At 42.8% G+C, this 17,274-nt stretch overlaps 1 protein-coding gene across 2 annotated transcripts in view; it reads left to right on the forward strand.

The window, feature by feature from the left end:
- MTMR8 (myotubularin related protein 8) overlaps positions 1–17,274 on the forward strand; it is a 682,512-nt gene that overhangs the window by 533,679 nt on the left and 131,559 nt on the right. The window lies entirely within an intron of this gene.

Consider the following 17,274-nt stretch of genomic DNA (forward strand, 5'->3'; position numbering starts at 1 on the left):
CCCTGGGAGACCACTGAGTCTATGCCCAGAACCTTAACTCCACCAGTTGAGTACTTACCTAAAAGCCGATAACTCTCTTTCCTTCCATAGGTTAACATTGACTGGTTTTCACTTGAAATTCGAAGTTTGGAAATTTTAAAATATTCATCTAAAATCAGACGAATAACGAATTCTGAATTACTCACCTGTGATCAGGAGAGAAGTCAGTACTGTACTTTCTAGCCCAGAATTTCTAGTACAGCTCCTTTTCAGGAATGGCACCCAGGATCTGGAACTCTCTCCCTCCAGAAACCAGACTTATCACCTCCACCACAGTTTTTAAGAAAGAAGTGAAAGCTATCCTCATGGCTAAATTCACCTGAACCTTTACTTCACTTTGGAACTATTTGTGACTCCTCACCTTGTAATAATCGTTTTATCTGACTGTCTACTTGTATTATTGTTTTGGTTGATTGACTATTCTCCCTCATGTATATACCCTATTCTGCTACTCATTCCTATAAGTACTCTTTGCTCAAAAGTTGTTAACCGTTCTCTTGTTTTTCCCTACCCCCTGTTTTTTCTTGTGCTTGATGTAAAGCGCTCTGATATCTGCAAAGATGTTGTGCTATATAAAACCTTCAAATAAATAAATAAATATGATTGATTGATTGATACCAAAGAGCCTAGTAATCCAGGTCTCTTACTAGTAGGTTGAACCTGAACTCATTCCTTACGACGATTCTTGATACGGAGTTGAAATGTATGGAGGCATTTGGTAAAAGAATGTTCTCTTAAAAAATCTAGCCCTTTATTTACTCAGTGCCAGCTACCTCCTTGGGGGGATACTCGCATGCACTGTGAGACATGGTCAATAAAATCTTTCAGACAGTCCTCAATGCATTTCTCTCTCTAATCTGGTGCAGACCGTTCTGGATGGCTAAGACGCAGCAAAATAAGTCATGTGCTCCGGGCAGGACACTACTGACTGCTTGGCACCACACTTTGATGAGATTTTTTTGTTTATCCTGGTGAAGTTGAAGCGGTATTAATGGATATGCCATTTGTCAGCACCTGCCTTTTCAGAGACAAAGTAGACGCTGTACTGGATCACTTCATAGAAAGCAGGGCCATATGGTGCTCCCTCTGCCTTTCTGCATCCTTTTGGCAGTATTCCTAGTAATTTCGTCCTTTTCATGTCTTTAGAAGTAGTTTGTCATAAATGCAATGCCAAAGCCTTCCACCACAACAGAGTTCTCAGTCTTTTTGAGACTGGGGTCGGGGATCTAACTAACAATGGGCAGAGCCTAGTCTTCTGATAGACTCCTCCCACCCCCTCCGCTTCTGCTTTCAAGCTTATTTAGCTTACCCTTTGTGGCACATGGCATTCCTGTTGGCGGCTGGAAAAGGTATTACCTGCATGGAAGACCGGAGCTTTACAGCTGCCAAATGGGTGCTCCAAATAGTTCAGCAAGGATATGCCCTGCCATTCCTGCCCAACCTTCGCATATTCAGCTCTCATCAGAGCGGCTTTAAGAAGCCAATTTCTCCATTCTGCAGCTTGTGGACAAAGGAAACGTATAGAGGGTGCAGTCATCAACATAGGGATAGGATTTTGCTTCCTTCATTTGGTGGTGCCGATAAAGGATGGCAGTCTTCATCCTATTTTGGATCTTCACCCTCTTAAATTCTTCCTGGAAAAGTACAAATTCAAGATGCTCACGTTGGGCCAGTTTCTAACTGCTCTGGATCCAAGAGGCTGGCTAGTTGCACTGGTTCTGCTGGATGCCTGTTTTAACCTGCTCTTCACGTAGAGCCAAGAGTATTTTCAGTTTTTTGTGGTCCCTTTTAGCCCCACCATTGCCCCTCAGATGTTCACAAAACTAATGACTGTGGCAGGTTCAAGCCTTCCCTTTGAGTCCGCAAAATCAGGACATTATGGCTATGATCCTGTTGTTTCAGTCTTGGTGAGAGAGAGTAGTAGAGAGTCTGTTGCTAATGGTTTTTTGCGTCCACTGGAGGGAGACCCCGAGCCGTTACCGCTCCCGTCCACCTTACCCGCTAAGGGGGATCTGCAGGGGAACACTAGGGGAACACTAGGGGAGCACTAAGGACCAAGGACTCACCGGAGTCACCGGAGCGCGATAGGCGCGGGACTGTGCGCCGTCTCTGCGCCATCACTTGCTTCTCGCAACCTGTTTGTTGGTCTGCCTGTTCCCCCGACTGAGGCGGTCGCCCAACAGCGCCTGGCCCGACGTGCCACTCCAGCAGTGACCTGTGAGCGGGGGAGGGGCAGGGTGCGGCGGTGTGGCGTGCAGGCGTGAGTAGGTGCGAGCGCTGCCTGAGCGCTGAGATAACAGCACCCCACTGCCTCTGCCTACGCCATTGCGAGCCTGTGCCTCTGCAAGCCACGAGATAGGAAAAGGAGCAAGGAGCAAGATTCAAGGACCAAGGTGCTGCAATGTGTTACTGGCTACTGGCAGGTGTGAGCGCTGCACTAAGCGCTGTTATAACACTGCCATCAAGCCAAGTAAAACCGAGCTGCTGAGGGCAGGGGGGTTTCGGCTGCACCAAGAGGCTGCTCCAAGGGACCGGCTCCAGGATCAGACTGCGGACCACGCATCGCGACCAAACCACACCTGAATAGGTAGGGGGTGCCGCGTTTGGGGCCCGTGTGTTCACATACGGTTTTTTGCGTTCTGGGTTACTGGGTTGGTGGGACAAGGCCGAAAACTACCACATCCACAGCCATTATGAGAGCTCATGATTAGACTGGGACTTTGGACAACATACCCCTCAGGTTCTTGGGGTCCTTCTACACTTCAATCCGCCTTCACCTCAATGCTGCCCCTGACCGCAGCTGCTCCTTTGCTCTGATTAACCTGATTGTGTGGTAATTTCACGCGGCAGGGCACCAGAGCTATCAGAGGGAGTGACAGGCTTGGGAGAGCACGTGGTGTTGTGTGGATAGAGAGGCTTGGCATCTTCAGGCTTGAAACACGTGTGTGCAAGAGGGGAGCCGTAGGACTGTGCTGGGGTGCTGGGGTACCTCAAATGAACCAATTAGCAGACGCAAGGAACAAATTAAAGCTACAACTAAAAGCACAGTCAACGACATGAGATCAGGAAAAGTAAGGACTGTGGGAACAGCAACTAAACGCACTAAAAGATTGCAGCAATCTATTGTAGCAAAAAAAGTAAAAACAATCGCACCAGGTCAGACCCAGTCTCTTATATCCCCGATCGCGCGGATGTTCGAGAAATCTATTAAAATACCAGACAAATTTCAATTCTTGAAGGATCCTGCAGGAGGTATGATGTCAATGAGAATGGAGACAAATAAGGATAAACCACAAACTCCCATGAAACCTATTAATATTAAAACTGAAACGCTAAATCTGTCTCAAAATAACAAACAAATGAAAGATTTGGACCAAATAGAACAAATCTGGAGTGAAAACGAACCAGTTGACTTAGACATATCAACTGGAGACCAACAGCCATGGATAACTCAGGAAGAACCCTCAAAAGATATGCGAAATTGCTATATAACAACGATGAAAGATATTAACACGTTTGTAACGTCTAACTTGGATGTCTCTACCACAAACAAGTTGTTGTCGCAATCTATGGAAACTATTCAACAAGACTGCCAAGATAGGACTTAGCAAGCATTTCAAAGGATCCCCCTTGAAGTGAAAGTTGAGATAAATAAAAAGTTGGGCACAACCACTGAGGGAACTGAAATATACACTAATCATCATCAGGAACTCCAAAGGAGCCCTCAGGCTAACAACACACTCAAGGAAAGAACAAATTATATTTGGACCATAGGGGAAAAGTCTGAAGGACCTCAGGGATCTAATAACCCAGCCTCAAACACGATTGACAATGCTGGCATTATTGTCAATACCAGGGAGGAACCTATAGACTCCGGGGTAGCTGAGCAACCCAAGCGTAAAACTGCCCAACAATAGAAATAGTAGTTAAACAACAGGATGCTGGGATATCTTCTACCAAACATCAACCCTTACCTTAGAAGCCCTTCATTACCAATCAAATAAAATGGACATACAAATTGACCTTTTAAAAATGATGGCAAACATTGTGGCGGGAATTGACAACAAATTGGCCCAATTAAATGATCTGATAATCAGAGCACAAAGAGAAAATGAAAAAACAACCTCTGAATGCATTTATGTGCCTATCATGAACCAGCTATCAGCCCTACCTGCAGTACTAACAAGCATAATAGAAGACGCTAAAAGAAACATTGAACACAGTAAGGATAATTTTAAAACTAACATCGCTAGTATGAAGGGAATGGAAAAAAATACACCTGGGGTTGGTATGGACAACCATAAACTCAAAGAACCACAACAGCTAATAAGGCAACCGGGAGATATAGTTAGTCTACCAATCTCCCTGGCAAAGGATCCATTGGAAAACAAAACTATGTGTGAAACTACGTGTAAAGTCTCCAAAAATGACCAAAATCATAGCGACACTAAGTCAGATGGTTTCTCTACGATGTCAAAACGCCAAGAGAAAAAACTTCGTAAAGCAAGAAAAAATGAGAAAACTAGGCTAAATATCACAAGTAGCCGAGGATCACACATTATCTACCTCAGGATCTAAAAAGAAAGATAAAAACAACTTCTTCCCTATTTTCGGAAAAAAAACAATAAATGATCCAATTTTAATAAAATCTGAAAAAAATAAATGAATCACAAATTCCGGTATGGGAAGAAAACAGAGTACTGGAAGTGCAAGTAATAAATAGTACAGCAGAGAGTCTGCAAATAGTACATAACCGAGATGAAAACCAAAATAAAGAAGAAAGAGAGTTAATTACTTACAATTCCGACAAAACAAATGGAACCATCTCTACCAAAGCGACAGAAATAATGATTCCCCACCTCAATGCTGGCACGAAGGAAGATTAAAAAAAAGACAACGTCCTTATAGTGCGGAGGGCAGAAAGCATCCCTGAAATAACACCTGAACAAGACCATTTGCAGATTAAAAGCAGGGATGGGAATAAAACAGCTACATTACGAAACAAATTGAGAAAAACTAGGTCGCTAATCGACATAGTCCTAAAATTAGTGAGAAACTTAAATTTGCACCAGAATTCCACTCTAGAGGTAGACACGACATACTTAATCGAGGGAATTTACTTCGACTTTTTAAATTCATACCCTCACTGAATAACATTGTAAGTAATGACATTATATCTGTACAATTCATGGAGGACGACCAGAGCAGCCAGACTCCAACCTTAATCTCACTAACATCATTATCCATAGCTGAACAGATAATGAAGGAGCAAAAGACATTCAAAACCTGGGGCATAATTCTTACCAAACAAATCCCAGAGGTTTACCCTACCCCTTTTATAGAATTTGATACATCATTGAAACAAAAAATGGTAGGGACAAAGATTGGATCAGTCTTAAAAAATGCACTTGGCAGATCACCAGTAAAAAATGTATGTCCCACTTCGCAAAACGCGGTAGAAAGAAATCTAGAAATAAACGAAAAATGGATCAACATGTCACTCCATAGTAACCAGACACATTGAAATGGTAGTCCATTACAAACAGGAGCTAATGGCATAAACAAAGAAACAATAAGACTATGTTCATGGAACATTAATGTTTGATGGGGAAAATTCACAATGCACATATAGACTCTATAGTGGGGAACCCAGACATCGTAGTGTTGCAGGAAACATGGGAACTTAATCCATTTATGCTGCATGGTTATGCCGGCTACTATGAAAACGCAAAAAAAGAGCAAAGGTTCGGGCGAGCCAGTGGGGGGCAGGCAATATTCATATCTAATGCGTTGCACATCGACCACGAGCAAGTGGAGATAGATGATTCAAACATTCTGATGGTTAAAGTTAGCTACAAAATAAACAAAATCCTAGAACACTATATTTTACTATTGTTTACATACTGCCCACTAACAAGAGTAGGGAGACAATATGTGGAACCCTGAACAATGTTCTAATTGATAGAATGCTTGAGGATCCGATAGCAGATTTTCTGATTACTGGGGATTTCAACCTCAATCTAATGTCATTACACCTAAGAGATGAAACCACGCAACTTCAAAACCACCAATGGTTAATACCTGAGCAAGATCTAGGGATTGATAATAACTGCAACAAAAATAAAACGGACAAATTCGTAAAGGATATGGAAGCTATGGGTCTTTGAATACTGAATGGTAGAGTAAAAACGGATGTTCCACCAAGATATAGTTACTTCGGGCACAAGGCAAAATCCAGGATTGATTACACCATGACAACATTATATATGTTCCATAACATCACCTCATACCAACTAATGAAAGTAAATGAAAGTGATCATGCCCAGCAGTCAATACTAATGGATATTGGAATAACTATGAAAAAGATTTACCAGATGGTACAAGGGCATTTTGGTACTATTAATTATAAAAAACTGATCTGGAACATTGGTAACAAAGATGTAATGAATGATCAAGTGGAAAAGATCTTGGAAAAATGCCTGCAAGATACTGCATCAAAAAAAGCAATTGAACAATGGGAAAATCTGACTGGGATGCTGACTAAAACACAAGGGCAAACTAAAACAAAAAAGCTTAAATACGGGAATGAACCTCAAAAGGAAAAGGAACCAAATTTAAACATGCCGCATACAATAAGGACACTGAAGAAAGAACGAAATAGGATTATCAGACTAAGGAAGAAACCGGATGTAAAAGCAGAAAACCTTCGAAACCTAAAGTTATTAAATCAGAATTTGAAAAAAATTATTATGGGGTGAGAAAAACAAAGCGAAACAAGCTATCTGGGCAAAAATATTCCATGCCAGTAAACAGAAGAATTCAAGAGACTTCTGGTACATTATCAATGGCCTTGCTAGACCCAACAAGCAAGCAGTCTCATCACCTTTAACTGAGCAGGAATGGGACAATTTCCTGAGGAGACATTTGAACCAAGACACATCTTCACTGGAAATGCAACAGGGGCGTAAATCCGACAATGAGAATAACATTACTTACCGATATGCAATTTCCTATAGAAAAAGAAGAGATAATTAAACTTATAAAATACCAGAAGAACGGTGCCCTGGGACCAAATGGGATTCCGTTTGCCCTCTTGAAAGAAAATTCAGAATTATGGGCAACAATCCTACAGAAATTGTATTTAGAAGTCGTGCTGACAGGAAAGGTACCCAAGTCATGGCGCGGATCCCTAATAACCCCAATCTTTAAAAAAGGAAATTGGGCACTGCCAGAAAACTGCAGGTTGATTACACTGCAAGACTCTGATGCCAAGCTATTTGCCAGAATAATATTAACTAAACTAACTGACTGGGTGACGGAAGAAAAAAGAATGCCCTTAAATCAAACAGGCTTTATACGAGGATTAGGAACTACCACTAATGCACTGGTTCTCGCCCTACTTATGAACAAATCGCTTAGTTTAAAGCAACCCTTGTATCTTTGTTTTATAGATTTTAAATCTGCTTTCGATTGCGTCAACCGAAAACTACTCTGGAAAAAGCTAGAAAAAAAAGAGAATTCCATTTCCCCTACTTAAGCTAATTCGCCTTCTATACTCAGAGACATGGGTGAGGGTGAGGATGGGTGATGGGCACACACTATCCAGGGAGATTCCAGCAAATGAAGGTTTGAAGCAGGGCTGCGTTTTAGCCCCTCTTCTTTTTAATTTGTTTCTTGCTTACCTACCAGGAATATTGGACAAAGAAAACGCACATCCGCCGAAACTAGCTGACAAGTGGCTCACAAGCTTGATGTATGCGGACGACGTCGTACTTATGAGTCACACAAGTGGGCCTCCAGCGCTTAATGAGAAGTACCTATACCTACTCAAAAGAGAATGGAATGGTTATAAACGAGACCAAAACTAAGATTATGGTAGTTACCAAAAACGCTAAGATGAAACATAAAAGCAAATGGTTCATGGATAAAATTGAACTTGAACAAGTTAAGGTCTATAAATACCTAGGCGTATTATTCGATGCAAAGTGCAATTACCATCTACAAAAAACTGATGCTCAAAGAAAAGGGAACGCACTAACTGCTGCATTTAGAACTGTGCATAAGTCTCTTCCCAGCCTGACCTATGGTCCTCTCCTGAGCATTGTTGGTGCAAAACTCTTACCAACTATTACATATGGTAGTGAAGCTCTAATGGGTAAAGACAGTGATACTTTGAACAAAATCATAACCAGAGTATACCGAGCGCTTTTCCATCTCCCAGTGAACGCTTCCCCGGCGCAAGTAAGGTTGGAGTTTGGCCTAACAAATCAACAGTTCGCAAGGCAATGCCATTTTATTAAAGTCTGGAACCAGATAAAAAGTGACCACCAAAATGAGATATTGTTGCTCCTATGGAGAGAAATAAAGAAGGACACTAACTCTAGTGCAGCTCTTTACCTTAGAGATGCAATTAATGAGTTTGGGGTCATGTCTATATGGGAAACAAATATAACCAAGTCATCATTTAAGAAAATCATTAATAAAACCGTAGACCACCTATCCATTCTAAAGGATAAGGCTACCCTTATCAAGAGAAAACATGCCTGGACGGTGCTAAATGGCTATAAAAAGAAGGAGATACAACCATATCTGAAAACCCCTTGGACGGAAAAAAACAAGCAGGTGCTCCTTAAAGCGAGATTTGGATCCATGCCAGGGCTATGTCATCTCCCCCTATGGGAATTTCAAGAAACCCAAACGAAATGTAGACTATGTAATACGGGCGAGGAAGACATTCAACATCTTCTGTGTACCTGCCCTGAACTCCTTCAAGAGAGAAAAACATTGCTTAAGGTTCCTCTCAAATCACGCGGCATACGGACATGCAGACAGGCCGTGATTAAGTGTATGATCTCAAATGATATTGTTTTAAATGCTGCCTTTGTAAAGTTCCTACTGTTAGTTAAAAGGAAACTCTGAGACGTAATTATTGCAAATACTTAATTGTTTGTAAAGGTCACGAAATTACATTTTATGTGATTTTATCCTGGAAAATATGTTTAACTTTTGTTTCTTTTAGATGTGTAATGTTGTAAGATTTTAAATAATCATCACAATAAATTGTACTGTACTTACAGTCTTGGTCCTGTGTCTCAGTGAGAGTGGCTTTGAGACTTCTTGGCCACCTGCATCCTGGTGGCACATTCGGGCTCTGCAGTAGGATCTGAAGTTTGTGTGCTCAGCACCTAGGCAATCTGTCTGATTCCGTCCTGATTTTGGAAGACACTGCCAAAGATTGCAGTAGTGCTAGACTGCTGATGGTGAAGGACACATCACTTCTGGGTTGGGATGGACTCTAGTCTCCAGCAGAAATCCGGTTCCACATCAACCTGTTGGAGTTGCAGGCCATTTGCTTTGTTTTGCAGGCCATGCTGCTGACCATCAAGGGAGGGCTGGTTCAGGTTCTTACGAGCAGAGCCACCCCTGTTGGGTTCTTGAATTCCAGAGTGGATGAACTCTGCCTACAACACTTAGCATATTTCAACTGCCACTTACACCTTGAGGTGGTGCATGACATCTTTTAGCAATGGGGAGAACCCTGGCTTGATCTCTTCACCACTGCTGCAATTACGTGATGCCAACAATTTTGTACACTGGAGTTCCCAGGAAGGTTGTCTTAAAGAATCATTTCTCCTAACTGGAGCTTAAGGCTCCTGTATGCCTTACTACCTGAACAACACCAGGAACGACCTGGCCCAAGTCATCGTAATGACTCCAGATTGGGCCAGGAGAGTGAAAGTTGGAACTTCTGGGTATGGGCATCTGTACTCCAATCAGGCTGCTGGTTCGAAAGGATCTCCTGTCACTGTAGCTGGGTAGGGTACTGCACAACCTACACCTCCATGCCTGGAAATTGAGTGACAACAGTTGACTGCTTTAAGTCTTCCTACTGAACTTGTGGATTGTATTCTAGTGGTCAGTCTATCTTCAGTTGTTTACGCAAGGCGCTGTAGCCTGGTGTAGTTCTGACCATGTAGACCCATTACTAGCAAAGTTGTTATATGTTTTGCTTTTTTGCGCTGTCACCAGCCCAGCTAGGCCTTGGCGTGAGCACTGATAACGGTTATGTTCGATGGCATGTGTGGCTGTAGCGTGACTTGCTCTGCATACTTCTGCCATCTAGTGTTGGGTTTTTAGTTGTGCAAGTGTTTTTTCTTCAAAGAAGTCTTTCGAGTCACAAGATTGAGTGACTTCTCCTCAAGGTGATAGTTCCCATAGGCATCAAGTCCATAATTAGATTGTTTTCTCTATGTCATTGGGTTTGGACGTCTGTGACTTCGCTTCATGTTTCGACTCCTTTCGGTTTGATTCTTCCGTTCTTCACTGCCCTCGGGGATATTGTTTCTCGTTTGCACTTTCAACATCTGCGTTCATTCGCAAAACTCTTTGGTTCGAATTTGTTCGTCCTAGAGCCCTTTGGAGCACCGCCCTCTCTGGCCTTCCTTTAGCGTCTTACCAGCTTCTTCAAAGATGAGTGCCTTGTAACGGAACGCACGCCTTTAAGATTCTGCCCGTGTTGCCATGCGAAATATCCGCACACAGGCCCACACCTTGTGTGTAATCTGTGTCTTTCACTCGATCACAAAGGAGCTGACAGCAACACGTGCATGAGTTTTTGGTCAAGGAAACACTGCGGGCCCGAGAGCTCGTCTTCTCATAATGTCCCAATGGGCCACAGATGGCACTCAAGACATCTTTGGCGGAGAGCATGCTGTAGAAGAGCAAACCGCCAAAGGACAAAGAGACCTTCTCCATCAAGGACAGCTCCGACTCTGACGTTGAGGTAGACATTGAGATGCAGGAAATCCCATCCGTCCAATCCATGAGTACTGTGATCCCTGCTCCTTCATCCAAGTCGACCAAAAAATCTGGCTGTAATGCTCCGACTATTAGAGGTCGCTGGTCCACCTCTGCCTTCTGGCTATGGTCTGATCTGAAAAACTGTTTCAGACACCACGCCCTCGGGCCCGGCGACGAAGTTTAGAACCATGGCAAAGCATTCGGCATTGACCTCTGCAGACAGAGAGCATGCTTTGGCACAGACCCGAACTTCGGTACTGCCCGGCAGCCGATTCCATCTCCCTCGGGCCGATGAAGCATCACACATCAAAACCCTAAGAACCAAAACCTTCTGAGCCGAAAACATCAAAAGCATTATTGGCTTCAAAGTATTCTATCAAACCCATTCTGGAAGAGATGGATATTCTCAAGCAAAAAATTGGAATTTAAGTTTGAACTGGTCAGATTATTGCTTCACCTTCCTCTCCTCCACTTCTAAAGAGGAAATTGACATGTAAGGAGGCACTACATCTTCCTCTTCCTCCCAGGAAGTAAACAAAGGACACAGCCATTAGCCTTGCCTATCAACCACCTCCTACACTGCCTCCTCCTACACCATCTTCACCACCAACCCACTTCCCCTCATTCGCCACAGAAATTGTCCCCCCAACATAACACACTGGCACATCACTTCAAAGGTTTCCACATTTGGACGCTGGTGGGTTAGGAGGGCCTTTAGGGGATCCTGACCAATGGGATATATATGACACGGATCCCACTACCCCAAATAATCCTGACCATTACCTAGCTTGTCCTACCCCTTCTGAGGACGCAACCCCCTACAACGTGATAATTTCGAGAACGGCAGCTTTCCATAATGTACAGCTCCACAAGGAACCCCCTCAAGTAGGATTTCCTATTTGGCACAATAGCTTCTACCCACAGGGGGACACAGTATCTGCCTGTGTTACCATCATGATGAGACCCGCAGATAAGATCGTTAGGGACCCTGTAAAGAAAAACTGTCCTATGGATTCTGTGCACTCAAGGTGCAGGGCCTTAAAATCTATACAGGTAGTTTTAAACTCCATCCACTTCTTCACCGGGAGCCAGTGGAGTAAAGGGAGAGTGTGGGAGACAGATTGATATTTAGGTATCCTGAGAAGTAGTCTTGCAGCTGCATTTTGAACAACCTGGAGCTTGTGCAGGGTATTTTTATACGTACTTAAGAGCAGTCCACTTCAACAATCAATTTTAGAAAAGATGAGTGCTGAGATCACTGCCTTGCGCAAGTCCAATGGAATAAATGGGAACATTAGAAAACCGGATTAAGTGATGGTCTTTGCTTAACCTTCAAAAAGAGAGTTTATCATCAAAGTGAACTCCTACGTTTTTTACTTCAGTGACAGGGGTCGGGAGAGCAGACGGTTCCTTGGGCCCACCACTTAGGAGACCAGAACAGTGTACGATTATCAAAAAGGAGAACCTCTGTTTTATCAGAGTTCAACTTCAGACAAATATTTGACATCCGTCTCCCAATATGTTGCATGCAGTCATTGAAGCAAATGGCGTTCCTCTCTAGATCTTCAGTGACAGACACCACAATTTGGATGTCATAAGCATAGGAGACCACTGTGAAACTGCAGCTTTTAATCAGTAGCGCTAAACATTTTACATTCAAGTTAAAGAGGGGTTGGACTCCATGCTCACCCTAGAGGTACCCCACAGGGTAGTTTAAAAGGTTATGGTCTAATGCCGTTTAGTTCTACAAATTGCTCCCTATCTGAAAAAACAGATTGAAGGAGCTTAAGGGCCTTGTCTCTTATACCGGAGGAAAAAAGGTGTTTGATTAAAAGACTATGGTTCACTGTATAAAACGCTGCCGAGTGGTCTAACAGGAATATGGCACTGTTGCCTCCACTATCTAGTGTTTTTCTGATATGCTCTGTGGCTGTAATCAGACCCAACTCCGTACTGCGCTGGCTTCTGAAGTCAAATTTTGACAGAACCAATAGATTATGATTATGGATAAACTGTGAGAACTCCGTGATCATAGCTTTTTTGCACCATCTTTGCAGGGAAAGGAAGACTAGATATGGGTCTGTAGTTACTGGGACTGCAAGTATCAAGATTCTTTTTTTTTAAAAGAGGAAGAATAGAAGCAATTTTCCTTTTCTTGAGGAAGTATCCTAAGGAAAACATCTAATTAAAGATGGTTCAGAGATAGTCGGGGACAACATCTGAAGCTAGGTGCAAAACTCTTGGGCGGCAGAGATCAAGGGGTGACCCTGATTGGATTTGATCAAAAAGTACAGCAACCTGTTCTTCTGTGAGGGGGGGTGTTAATGATTGAAGAATACTGTCCCTGTGCAGCCGATGTTCTTGTTCTAAGGCAGCTAAATTGGCTCCCACACAATTGTTGGTGAGATTCTCTGTATCACCCGGCAAATCATCCTTCACGGTGTCAGGGCTGCAAGCATCGTCATAGGTCTGACTCATGACAAAGCTATTGAAGATGACCTCTATTTTATCTTTAAAAAAGGTGGCTAGTTTATTACAGAATGATTTATCCGCATTGGGATTTTAGCTTCTGGGAGTTTACTCAGTTTGGTCACTTTATCAAAGTTCTCTTTAGGGCTATTAATAGTAGTTTTGATTTTATTAATAAAATAGCAAGTCTTGGCTTTTGTCAGCAATTTTTGGTAATTCTGAATCGTCGCTTTGTATAATGTTTTGTCTTCTATTCTGTTGTTGGCCCGCCTTTTTCTTTCTAATCTTCTACAGAGTTGCTTATGGGTTCTAATTTCCTCGTCAAACTGGGAACCCTTGGCGAGGATCTGTTATTGTTGTCACGTTTTAAAGGAGAAAGTCTATTAATACTTGAAGTTATCCATTGGTGATACGATTCCGTTTCTGCATCTAGGTCAGATATTGCTTTTGCCATGGATCCAATTTGAGAGTCAGTAAACTGGTCTGCGGAGATTTTGTGCCATAGACGATAGAGACCGCCTGAGCCAAGGTCTCTTTGGAAAGATGATTTACCAAGTTCAGTTGGAAGATCACTGCCCTATGGTCCGACTATGTAAGTGGCAAGGTAGAAGACACCTGAAAAAAGGGGCTGTCAGAGAAAATTCCATCTACTGTATGTAGAGTGCTTATGTAGAGTGTGTGGGATCTTTCAACTAACTGTGAGAGTCCCAAGAGGAGATCGATAGTATCTTTATCCTTATTATTCTCCAAGTGAAAATTAAAATCGCCGAAAATGGTGAAGTCAGAAGAATTGGCTTTGATGTCCCATAATGTGGTATTCCTGTCTAAAAAGATATTTCTGGGGCCAGGAGATCTGTAAACAAGAGCCCCATTAAAGGACTAGTGATTCTAAAGAGCTGTTTTGAAGGCAAGCCCTTTGTATTCGGTTGTACTAGGCAAGGGGTCATACCTGACTTTAAACTAACTTTATAGATAATCGCCACACTGGCTGTTCTCTGCAATGGTGGAACACCAACAACCTGTTGAAAGGGCAACCTTTGCTGGACCCTGTTCCCCACATCACTGACACCTCAGATTCATCTCAGACTGGATAGGGTGCTCACCTACAAGGCCTAACAGTACAAGGTCTTTGTGATGCACGACATTAATCTCCACACATCACTACCTAGAGATTCAGGCGATCTATTTAGCACTGAAAGCTTTCCTTTCTCACCTGTTACACAAGGTTGTACTAGTCCGGACAGACAATATGACAGTAGTATATTATCTACAAAAATGGAGGGTGGACATGGTCTTCTTCACAGCTAGCACACCTGTTTCAGACCATATGGAACTGGGCTTTACTTCACAACATGCACCTGTTGGCGACATACCTTCCGGGAACAGACAACAAGTTTGCAGACCTTCTCAGAAGGATGCAGCAACAACTCCACAAATTAGAACTCTACCCACAAGTCCTCTTGCCATACTTTCAAAATTGGGGGTTCCTTCGACTTGCATGCTTGTTTTGAAAAAAGCGCCTGGGTGGGCCAAATCCCCGGGGGTATATGTAATAGTGTCCGGGGGGCCCACCACCTCCCAGGGCAATAATTAATTATTTAAATGCGAGGGGGACATAGCCTGAGGAGGGGGGGCCACATGGCCCCCATCCAACATTCAAAATAGGCATGGCGCTGGGGGATAGAGTCCACAGGCTGAAATTGGCTCAGGGAAGGGGGACCATGTGGCCCCCTCCCGAATAAAAGGGGGAAAAGAGATTGGCAAATCGCCAGAGGACACACACCCTTTCTCCACCACTCTGCAAACGTGCTTTCTGTCGAACTGCCTGTTGGGTGCTGAAATCCCCTTGGCTGTAGAGGGTCCTTGGGGGTCAACAAGCCCTATTACAATAAGTCCAACAGAGTGTGATTGCTGAGAGGACTTCGGAGGCCACGCCCTCTTTCTCCACTACTCTGCAAACATGCCTCCTGGCGCAGTGCTGGTTAGGCGATGAAGTTCCCTGGACTCTAGAGTGTCCTGGTGAGCCAACAAGCTCTCATGTTACCTTCAGTAAGTCCCACATGGCGGAACTGCTGAGAGGTCATCCAAGACCATGCCCCCTTTCTCCACCACTCTGCAAATGCGCCTCCTGGCTCACTGGTGGTTGGGGGTTGAAGTTCTACTGGATGCTAAGGGTTCTTGGGGGCCCAGAAGCACTCCTTTTACCTCAAGTAAGTCCGACACAGCAGGATTCCTGAGAGATGGTTGTAGTCCCCACCCTCTTACTCCACCACACTGCAAACACAATTACCAGTTAAAAAACCATATAGATTCCTTTAAAAAAAAGACAAAGGTTACAGGGGCGTTATAGTTAGGAAATAGAATTTTCAAAAAATGTAGAATTAGTGAAATTTAGCACTGAGTTACCTGAGCTCACTAGAACTTATGCCCTCCAATGCACTGCTTATGACCTCACATATTACATCACTCATGACCTGTTCAGTGAGACCACTGATAACTCAAATGACGTCCTTTATGACATCCTTCAATGATTGTAAGTGTTTTCTAAAGGTGTTTGAGTGTTAAGATACCAACAAAGTTAAATTAGTATAGTTTGTGTGCTACTAATGAGTGATTACTCTTTTAACATAGTTAATATGAGTTCCTGTGTGACTGTGTGTGAGTGGGTGCCATTATACTTGATGTTTTCTTCCTAGTTCTGTGTTTGTTGGAAACAAAGGACTAATCTGCTATCTGTTCTGGTCGGCTGGGAAAGCATATGAGGTAACAAAGACTCCTGCTCCCCTGAAATAAGTTCTAGTGATAGCACAGGTGTGGAATTTGATAAACTATCTAATTGTCCATGGGGCAAGTTACTTCATAAATCTACTTGTCCTGTAACAGCTTGGTGCCATGTAGTGCAGTGATAAATTAGGGGAGCAATCTTATTATACAAGAGCTCTGATATAGTCTCTAGGATTATGCCAGGACTCATACATTAGTAGTGTTTTAATACTTGCAATCCCCTTATGTTGCCACATTTCTGCAGATCTACAAACTGGGGCTGAAAGTAGTGGTAAGCAATAGTTCCAGGGTTAGAATGCCGTTTTGAGTCATGACAAACCAACTAACTTGCATGTTTTAAGGGGTTTCAACAAGTTTTCTCTAATCTTTTCCCATACTGAGAAATGTTGGAAATGTACTCCTGACAATGGCAGACATAAACCTTCTTCCAGAGTTGGTAAAAAGAAGTGTTTGGAAGGAAAGTGAACTTCCAAGCACTCAGATTTTCGCATGAGCAAATCTACACATGCATATTTGCTCATGCTAAAATGCAGTTCACAAATATTTTCTAGGACTACTTTTTCTTAGCCTACTTCTGTAAATTCTTGGCAATTCACGAAAGCCATATAGCACTGAATGCAAAGACATATCCCATGGGTTTACTTTTGAGACTTTCTTTAATAATTGGGCCCCTAATGTGCTAATTTGGTCTGGCATTGACCATGACCTTTTGTGTTTATTAAAATTCTGTCTCTCTCTCTCTATATCGGTGGGCTTCACTGTGAGTGACTGCTTTCTGCTCTTTCACAAGGAGCATATCGGCACACAGTCGTTTTGTTCAGTGCTGTGACAGTGTGCGCTTTTTGAGACGAAAAACAATGTTTGCTTTTCCCAATGTTTGTTATAATGGTGATGGCCCTGTAGCACCCACACCAATAAGGTTTTACAAAAACCATGCCAAAACAAGTCACACTGACAACTAAAACACGGAGCACCACATTCAGACCTACTGGTTTTGCCATTGCTTGTTTATTTTTGTTTTCCATAATCTTATTGAAACTAGTTACACTGATTTTCCATTATGAATATTGTTAGGAAATACTAGCATGCATCAACACATGTTACTAAATGATGCTGCAAAGAAATTGTACCTGAAATTTGACAGTAGTTTCTGCTAATATTTGCATAAATTCAGAGAGCATT

The sequence above is a fragment of the Lissotriton vulgaris genome, chromosome 4_1 (assembly GCF_964263255.1).
Source record: "Lissotriton vulgaris chromosome 4_1, aLisVul1.2, whole genome shotgun sequence".
NCBI classification, from domain to species: Eukaryota; Metazoa; Chordata; class Amphibia; order Caudata; family Salamandridae; genus Lissotriton; species Lissotriton vulgaris.